Source organism: Haemaphysalis longicornis, unplaced genomic scaffold, assembly GCF_048455015.1.
Source record: "Haemaphysalis longicornis isolate Haplotype H1 unplaced genomic scaffold, Haemaphysalis longicornis Haplotype H1 scaffold_1, whole genome shotgun sequence".
Lineage (NCBI taxonomy): Eukaryota > Metazoa > Arthropoda > Arachnida > Ixodida > Ixodidae > Haemaphysalis > Haemaphysalis longicornis.
The window spans coordinates 21,636,054-21,644,645 of NW_027526203.1; the positions used below are offsets into that span (position 1 = coordinate 21,636,054).

The 8,592-nt window shown below is 43.5% G+C and overlaps 1 long non-coding RNA gene across 1 annotated transcript; it reads left to right on the top strand.

Annotated features, from left to right (window-relative positions):
• Positions 1-1,567: 1,567 nt before the first annotated feature.
• Positions 1,568-6,723, top strand: LOC144163342 (uncharacterized). The gene is made up of 3 exons (XR_013320890.1): positions 1,568-1,823; positions 3,368-3,637; positions 6,506-6,723. It is a non-coding gene; the product is annotated as an uncharacterized LOC144163342 (long non-coding RNA).
• The last annotated feature ends 1,869 nt before the right edge of the window (positions 6,724-8,592 follow it).

Below are 8,592 nucleotides of genomic sequence, written 5' to 3' on the forward strand. Positions count from 1 at the left end.
TATTTTGCGCAGGCCGACGGGGGCGGTCGTGTAAAATCATTTTCGCTCGTCGCTGCCGTAGGGTTGCCACCTTCCCGGTTTTGGACCGGCCCGACCAGTTCTTTAAAACGTGGGCCGGTTGCCGGTCCATATCTAAAACCGGCCGTCATCAGCCGGTTTTTGGGCTTTTGTGCCGTGATTATGTCCGTTTTGGCGTTTTATAAGCGTCAATTCAACAACTAAGACGATAAATACGTGTCGACAAGCTGCGCAAAGACACGCGAGCAGAGAAAATACGCGGGCAAGCGCGCTGCCTCAGATGGAGCGGGACCTAAGGGAAGAACAAAATAACGAATTTCTACCGCCGCGGTCAGCAATTGCGGTTTCTTTTCACTGAAGCACATGCAGAGCGATTAACCAAGCTATCAATCACTTTCAGTACAAACGTTATGTTGATTTCTCTCTAAGAAAACACTACAATAAATGGCACTGCATGTTAAAAAACATGGCGTCTTTTTTCAACACATATCCCCCCCCCCTCCCGGAAGGCCCGTTTTTTTTTTCGGGGAAAGGTGGTAACCCTACGCTGCTGTTCTGTCTACCTGCTTGCTGTACCTATTACGTCGCCGCCACCGCATGCTTCGGTCGCATTCTAATACTCCCCACTTGTTACAAACTCAGAGGTTTTCGCACTGTTAGCAGTCGTTTTACACGATGGGTTGATGCGCCTGACATGCCAGGAGTGACATCGCTTGTAGTATTAGAGCGACGTTGCTTGTCTGCAAGACGGTGCCGGTCAAACAAGCGTTATCAACGCCATAATTCTAACGGCACATTCCATTTATTTCGTGGCTACCGTGGCTTGCGCAGACAAGGTCGGGTTGACTGCGATAGCTTTTCTTGAGTCAAATAATGGAGCTTTGGCTCAATCGCTTGCAGCGCTAGCAATGCGGCCTCGTCTGCAAGACCGGTGCGTGAGAAACAAGCGTTAGGACAGCCAGAATTAAAAAAATGCAGCATAAACTATACACAAGCGACAATATTCGTTGACAACTTACGTAAGTATAGAGTTGTTTTAGGCGCCCCCCAACACCGCCCGTCGAGGTAGCTGGTTGTTATCGCGTCCGTTTACTGTTTTGTAGGTCAATCGTTCGATTTCTCGTCGAACGTGTTTTTTTTTGTTTTTTTTAAGGTGAGGGTTTTATTAGCTCATTTTTTACGACCAGGGTAAGCGCCTGTTCCTTGCTTTCTATCACGCCGACATTTACTCCCCTCTTCCTAAACCCAAAGTAGCTCGTTTTCTCGCACGTTCTCTCTTGAGAAGCCCGCCGTGAAAACAAAACCAAAACAAACGTCAAAACCTCTTTACAATATCAGTATATATGTCAATTACTTTATGTGTATTAACTTTTTGTGTTTAAAAACCTTAAATATAAGTTATAAACACATTTTAGACTTTGAAAGCAGAAAGATAATTACGAACGTTACAGTACTAACACAATTTTCGTCAAACATAGAGGTGCTGCATTTGAAGTCTGGCAACTATCTCTCACTTTTTGTGTGTTTTTTTATGGCGTTTTGTGCCGAGTGGTTGGTGGCGTGTTTTATCTGTTTTATCTATTTCAACCTTAAATCATAGTTATAGAAGCTTTATGGGTGATGTCTACCCTTCCAACCTACGCGTGTGTTGAACATGGGGACCCCGGAAGAACGATCATCGCCGGATAAAATACTGCGCGTCAAAAGTGGATGACATTGCATCAGAACAAAGCGTGTTCGTGTGTCCGCGAGATGAAGACGACAGTGAAGGAGAATTGTACGTTGGAAACATCGTTTTTGCTCGGGTAAGTACGCATTTTTTATTATTCTGTATTTGGTTGGAACGAGTTCTGGTGTTTATGGGTCAGTAATTCGCTAGACCCCCATCTCGTTTGCTCTGAGAGCCTACGTGAGTTAGTATACTTGTTTGGCGCCCAGTCCACCGTTTCCACAGAAGTCAGCGTCAATTTACGCTGAAGCTAGACCTTGGCTACGATGCTCGCGCTGTGGTACACGGCTGCTAATAATTTTACATCACGCAAGGCTCTTTAACACCGGGGCGTTTGTTTATGTGTCTCTCAAACAGTGACTTTGCGGTTGCAGATCGCAGTCGCAATTTCGCGTGAGTGGCACAACGCTGTGGTTAGTCCTCCCTCGTGAATACCCGCGGTATACCAAGAAATAACATGAACAGGAGGTTCCCTGGAAGTGCATGTGAAAAAGCGTACACTTGATTCCATGGCTGGCGTCTCGTAGGTGTTGTGAAATCTCTCTCCCCCCCCATTCCCCCCTTTACACGAATTACGTGCAGTGTGCTTCGCAGCTATTGCGCTCGCGAGACCGGCGACCGTACGCCTCGCGGTCTTCGGGCCGCGATATGTGTGCTGTTCTCGTGGAAGCTCGACAACAGCGTCGTGAAATTGCCGTACTCGCTCGCGAACGCGCCCCGACAGCGTACGCGTCGACCGGGTGCTGACGGAGTTGTGCTGGAAGAAAAGCAGGCAAGAGATGAGGGCGCACGAGGTGTAGTTAAACAGATGAGAATTTACAAAGTGCAAGGGGGAGAAAATAGTATGCTAGGGCAGAAAACGGTGAGAGAGTTCGGGCCGCGCGCCAGCGAGCGAGTACGGTAATTTACGTTGCCGAGCTTCACGAGACCGGCACGAATATGACGACGCCCGTCTGAGAGTTCATAGAGGTATAGAATTCACATACGTGCAAATTGAAGGTGAAAGCGCGCATGTGGCCTCGCAGGGAATTAGCATAGTCTCGGGGTAGTGGGGGAGATTTCACAACGCCTACGAGGCGCCGGCCGATTCCGTCAGAGTAGCTCTCGGGAAGTCTGGGGCTTGATATCAGAGGCATATGTATTGTTTAAATTAGTGCAGAAAATTGAGCCAATTCGCAAGTTCTCATTTTCGCAAAACCGCAGGCCATACAGAGACTAACAAGAAAGCTGTAGGCACTCACTCAACTCGATTTATATTGGAGAATTGAACGTGCAGATACAAGTCAGACATTGAAATGGAGGAGCCTCAACTATCACACACCAGTTCCGATTGAAAGCAAGGGATACAGATGAGCTTCTAGCATGCGTTCCATGCAAATTAGCTCAGTAGCTACCTTTGCATATATCATGCATACCCCACTCACAGTACCTGCGGGTCTAATAAATACATTCTTACTGTGACCTAAATTTCACTTGGGGTGTTCCGGGAATGTTCTTATTAGTGCCTTGGAGGTTACGGTCTTTAAAAGATTAAAAATCAACTTGATGTAAGCATTCGTGCTTTGTGTGTGCTCTTCTTGTATTTCAACGTCAGCACACTCACAGATTATGCACCTGCAGGTGCTGCTGCTGGCTGTCCCGGGTCAGCTGCCTTCCAGTCCAGTTTCAAAGGCTTTGCCAGGGCCTCCCTTGGCCAACCGACACTGCACCTGCTGTACCCAAGTACTGCCTAGCCTTTCATTGGTGCTCCGTACGCTTTGCCGCCAAGAATGGTCATTCATCCATCATCTGGCCGCTTGGACCACCCGTTCAGAAGTCAGCGCATTTGCTCGACACATCGGTCCAGGCACTGCTGCCATATCGGTGCACCCACCGATTATGTACTTTCAGGTTAGTTATTGCATGTTGTGGAACCTGCCACGATGTATACCTGTTAGCAGTGCTGTGGCCTCTGATTATTTGAAACATTTTCATGAAGCAGTGCTGTGCGTTTGGAGCGTGTCATTGCTGAGCAGAGATATTGAGAATCTGGGGCCGACGACTAAAGGGCAAGAAGAGAAATTGAACTGACTTTAAAGCAAGTATTCGTATGTAATCAAGCCAAGCAAACATTTAGGATCTTTCGATATGGTTTTAAACTTGCAATACAAACTGGTCTACTTCAGATCATACTGGTATTAATCATACTATACCGAAAAGTACATCCCGCAGTCTGTAGAATTCTGACAGCGCTTTGTTCGCAGTCTCTCATGACAGGCACCATTCTCAATGGTTGGAAGATAGTCGAGGTAGCACCAATCTACAAATCAGGAGACGGTACTTCACCCTTAAATGTCCCTAACAAGCACCATATGCAAGGTCGGGAAACATTTCATCCACTCTCAGGTCGCTAATTATTTATAAAATCACAATATCACATTCGAGTATCACCACGGTTTTCACAAGGGTTACTTGAGAAACACAACTTTCAGGATTTCTTCACGATCTACATTGATCCATTGACGCAGGCTTACAAACTGCAGTAGTTTTTCTCGATTTTTCTAAAGCATTCAATCGCATTGCACACCACAGACTACTTCTCAAACTTTACCCTAGTGTCCTCACTTGAGCGAAAGATTTTCATTCTTCTCAAATGCAGTTTACTTCTAATAACTATATACTTCTTTTGCTCGTGCCACTTTGTTGTCCCCCCAGGCAGGTTGATTGGTCTATCTTCCACGTTGCATATCCTCCCATGTAGGTCTATTTGCAGATGATGTTGTAATTTATCACACAATTTTTTTAAACTACTACCGTCAATGCTTTCAATCTGATCTTAACACAATTAACTCCTGGTGCTGCAAATGGCTAATGTCGCTTATCTCTAAAACAAAGTGCATGACTTTAACGGTGGCAAGTCTCGAATTGTAAATACTTACTTCATTAACAGCCTGATTACCTCTTGAGACAAAGGTGCTTTGGTTGGCCGGTAGGGGAGGGGGATTGCGTGGTGGATTTCAAAAGGTACATCGATTGGGAAAATAAGACGTGTGATTAATATTTTCATTTGCACTCCAAAACTCGCTTTATTTCATATGTTTAACCCACTGCAGTGGCTAGGGTGGTGTGCTGTGGAGGCGAATGTCGGTTAGATACCGCTTGGTGTGGCCGCTTTTCAGATGGAGGCAACACGTAAAGACGCCCGTGTTCTGAGATTTCGATGCGCACAAAAATACCCAGGTGGTCAAAATTAATGCGAAGCCTTCCCCTACAGTGCTCCCCATATCCCAAGTGTAGCTTTGGCGTGTTAAACCACCGTTTTTTTTCATGTTTCTGGTATATTACCAGCCGCTGTAGCAGGTGCAACTTAAAGGTAAAATTATACATAATGTTTCCAAGAGCTAATTATAAAGGCCATACTGAAGTGCGTTTATGGGTCTATCTCATAGCAGTAGTGAAAGGTTATATACTCTGGTGCAGGTTAAGAACGGCAATGGCTCATGTGGTGTAGTCCAGTGTTTGACGGAATGCCGTGTAGGCAGGTAAAAGCATTATTGCAGTGATGAAATGTAGGTCACTTACCAAGTCAAGAAAGCCATTTAACGGTTTGTTGCTTGTTCACGGTGAGCATGTGTCGTGGAAAACGAAGCTATATGTTGGGCATTACGCGGCGCAATGAGTTTGCATAGATATGGTGCAGATTGCCATCCATTATGTTGATAATGTTGGGCGTCGTCTGAACGATGAGGGACTCGAATAGTAATCGAGAAGATAGATTGCACTCAGTTGTCAGTAATTTTGTCTTGTTCCAGTCGACCACGTGTCCCGTCCTCTCACGGTGCTCTGCCATTGGGCTTGTTTTTGCATGGCCCTTGTTCACTTCGTTCCAGTGCTGCATTAATCTTCTGTGCAGATTGCCCGTTTCGCCAATGTACACTGATTTGCATTCAGCGCATGGAATCTAATAAACAATACCCGGAAGCTTGGAGCGTGAGAGGGGGTCTTTCACGCTGACAATGTCAGAACATCTCTTGCTAGTGGGCACATGCACGATGTACGCACTGCGTTTCTTGAAAATGTGTGCGAGAGTTTCACCGATGTGTGGGACGTAGGTAATTGCTGCACGTTTTGATGCAGTCCTTGTGGCTGCCTAAAGCATTATATTCAGAAAGAAGCGAAGAGGGCGACTAGCAGGAATCCGCATTGACATTAGCAGGCAGAAGCGTCTACAAGGCCTGTGTCAAAACGTGCTGCAATTCTCGTCCTACACATCAATCAAGCTTTTGCACGCATTTTCAAGAAACACATTGTGCACATCATTCACGTGCCCACTAGCAAGCTATGTCCTGACATTGTCAGCGTGAAGGACCCCCTCTCATGCTTCAAGCTTCCAGGTGTTGTTTATGTTTTGAACAAAAAAAGGGCCATTTAAAGGTGACACCTTCTTCCTTGCCGATTTCTGATGCCTGATTGTTCAGTTTGTGGGGATAAGTTTAGCAGATTGCTCACATGTCTAACCTGTATTTGTGCTTGAGCAGTCAAACGCTGATGTTAGCAGTGAAGTAGGTGAAAATTGTACTTTGATTGTAGTTGTGTGCAGATTACTTACATTGTGTTAATTCGTAGCAAAGCAAAATTGAGGTAACCCTGCTAACTGTTCCACATTGCAGCATTTTATTATGCAAACGTTCAGGAGTTCAGCTGCTTGTTAGAGGTGAAATAAACAGTGGTACAAAAAGAAGAGCATCTACGAAACAAAAAATATCTTCACAATCGCAGGATGCCAACGGTCCGCCTACCAACTTGTGTCCTGCATCGTTTCTGCTGGGTGGAGCGGCTCATGGAACATTTTCCAGCTTCTCAAAGTTTGTGGTCAAGCGCTCCTCCAAGTGAAAGATGCCGCAGAGGGATTTTTTGTTTTAATCCCACAATTTTATGTGCTCAGCAGCTAATTTACTCGTAAGGCTTTTTAAATATTCATCACCAAAGAGGGCATGTTACCTTCGTCTTCGGTGGAATGTGTCTGCACTCGGGTTATTTGTGACAGAAACAAGTGAACCGCGTCGTGAGTCATTGAGGCCTTGTTGATTGTGCATGCTTCTGAAATCACATTTTCATTCGGCTGAATACTTTACAAATATTACGATTTGTCAACAAATTATGGTAAAAGTCATGATTAATTGTACTACAGTGCGGGAAAAAAATGCCATTATACGTTTTAAGCACCTCTGATATTTCAGATCGTTGGCTGGTGAGCAATAAAACAAAACTGAAATTTTTAAAAAGTAAAATCAAATATTCGTTGTCACCAGTGCATGACCATAGTAAAAGCTATCTAGTCACCAAATTTAGAATTAGACACGAAATGCCAAGAAAAATAGGGAAATAAACTAGACAGCTCATTACAATAAACCAATTCGTAAAATTCCTCAATGTCTATAAAGTGATGATTCAGGCGGGTTAAGGTGTCAGTGGGTTTACACACCCAACTTGCAGGGAAGCACATCAGCTCTCAATATTAACATGTTTTTAGTGAAGACCGTCTTCCTTCATTAAGCTGCTTTGCACATTGATGCCAGTCTGATAAATGTAGTCCTGAATTTTTGTTATGATCAATCTTTGTATGGGAACCATATATTTTTATATGATGTCGCTGTGTATTTCTGAAACAACTGTATCTAGTCACCAATTCCAATTTGTTGTGGTCAGGTTTTTTAACTAATTCGTAGCTTTTTTAACAATTATGGTATATTTTGTGTGCCTAAAGGAATGCCTCATTGCATGTTTAGCCTATGTAGTGTTGAAAGCGGACATTTTGCTTCAAAGTGGAATGTCGGGCTAGCAACATGGTACTTTGCGTGCTGCTCACTTTCATTCATGCCATTATTTTTTATATTATCATTTAAAATTAAATGCCAACCAATTTGCTGTCGTTTTAATTTTGACACCTACTTTATACTTTTTTTAAGAGAACGATGGGACAAACTTGTGCCGTCATTCTGTTTTAACTGTTTCCTGTGTTTACCACTGGTTTTTTATGCATTGAAACATTTTTTATGAGTTTGTTTTTGGCTGCGAAGGCTCCCTGTAGCATTCATATAAGTGCTCTCTGCTCTATTTTTGATCCAATACCCCATCACCAGTCTTCATGAGGTGGCCTTTGTAGAAATGAAGTTGAAATAAATATTTGTTTGCATTGCTTTACATGTTTTGAAAGAATTTCTTGTTCATTCTTGTTTCTTTCAACCCTGTTTCAGAATCCTGCTTAAGGAATTTCCTCTGTTATTGTTTTTCAGAACCAGGAAGGGAGCTCATCCTCGGTTCGTGCTGAAGCAGCTGTATCCATACTTCACACGTGAGCTCTGAACACACAGTAATTATGGCATGAAACATTCTACCAGCATAAGCTTGCTTTGTAGAGGTAATTGTAGATGTCAAAGCTCTTGACAGTGTAGCCCAATGTCTGGTGTGACGCGCAATGTCTACAACTTGTAAAAATTAATTTTGTGGCTATAATGTTTGAGATTATTTTAAAATGCACGTCAACTACTATTAAGAATCACTGTCTAAATTGGCAGCCATTTTCCTGGTGGATACAGAAAGTGAAAAAGCGCATGTGTAGAGATTTCAGTGCACCTTAAATGTCCCAAATTTGCTAAAGCTAATCCAGAGCCCTCCCTGTGGTGCACTTCATATCCCATGTACAGTTTTGCGTAAAAACAGCTAAAAATTTATGATCTAAATTGATCATAAATTGATCATAATAAAAACAACTTATTTTAATGTTTTTAAACGCAAATATTCTCACTTTAAGCTGCTATATTTAGATAAAAATATTTTGTAACAATTATATAGCTACCAAAGGT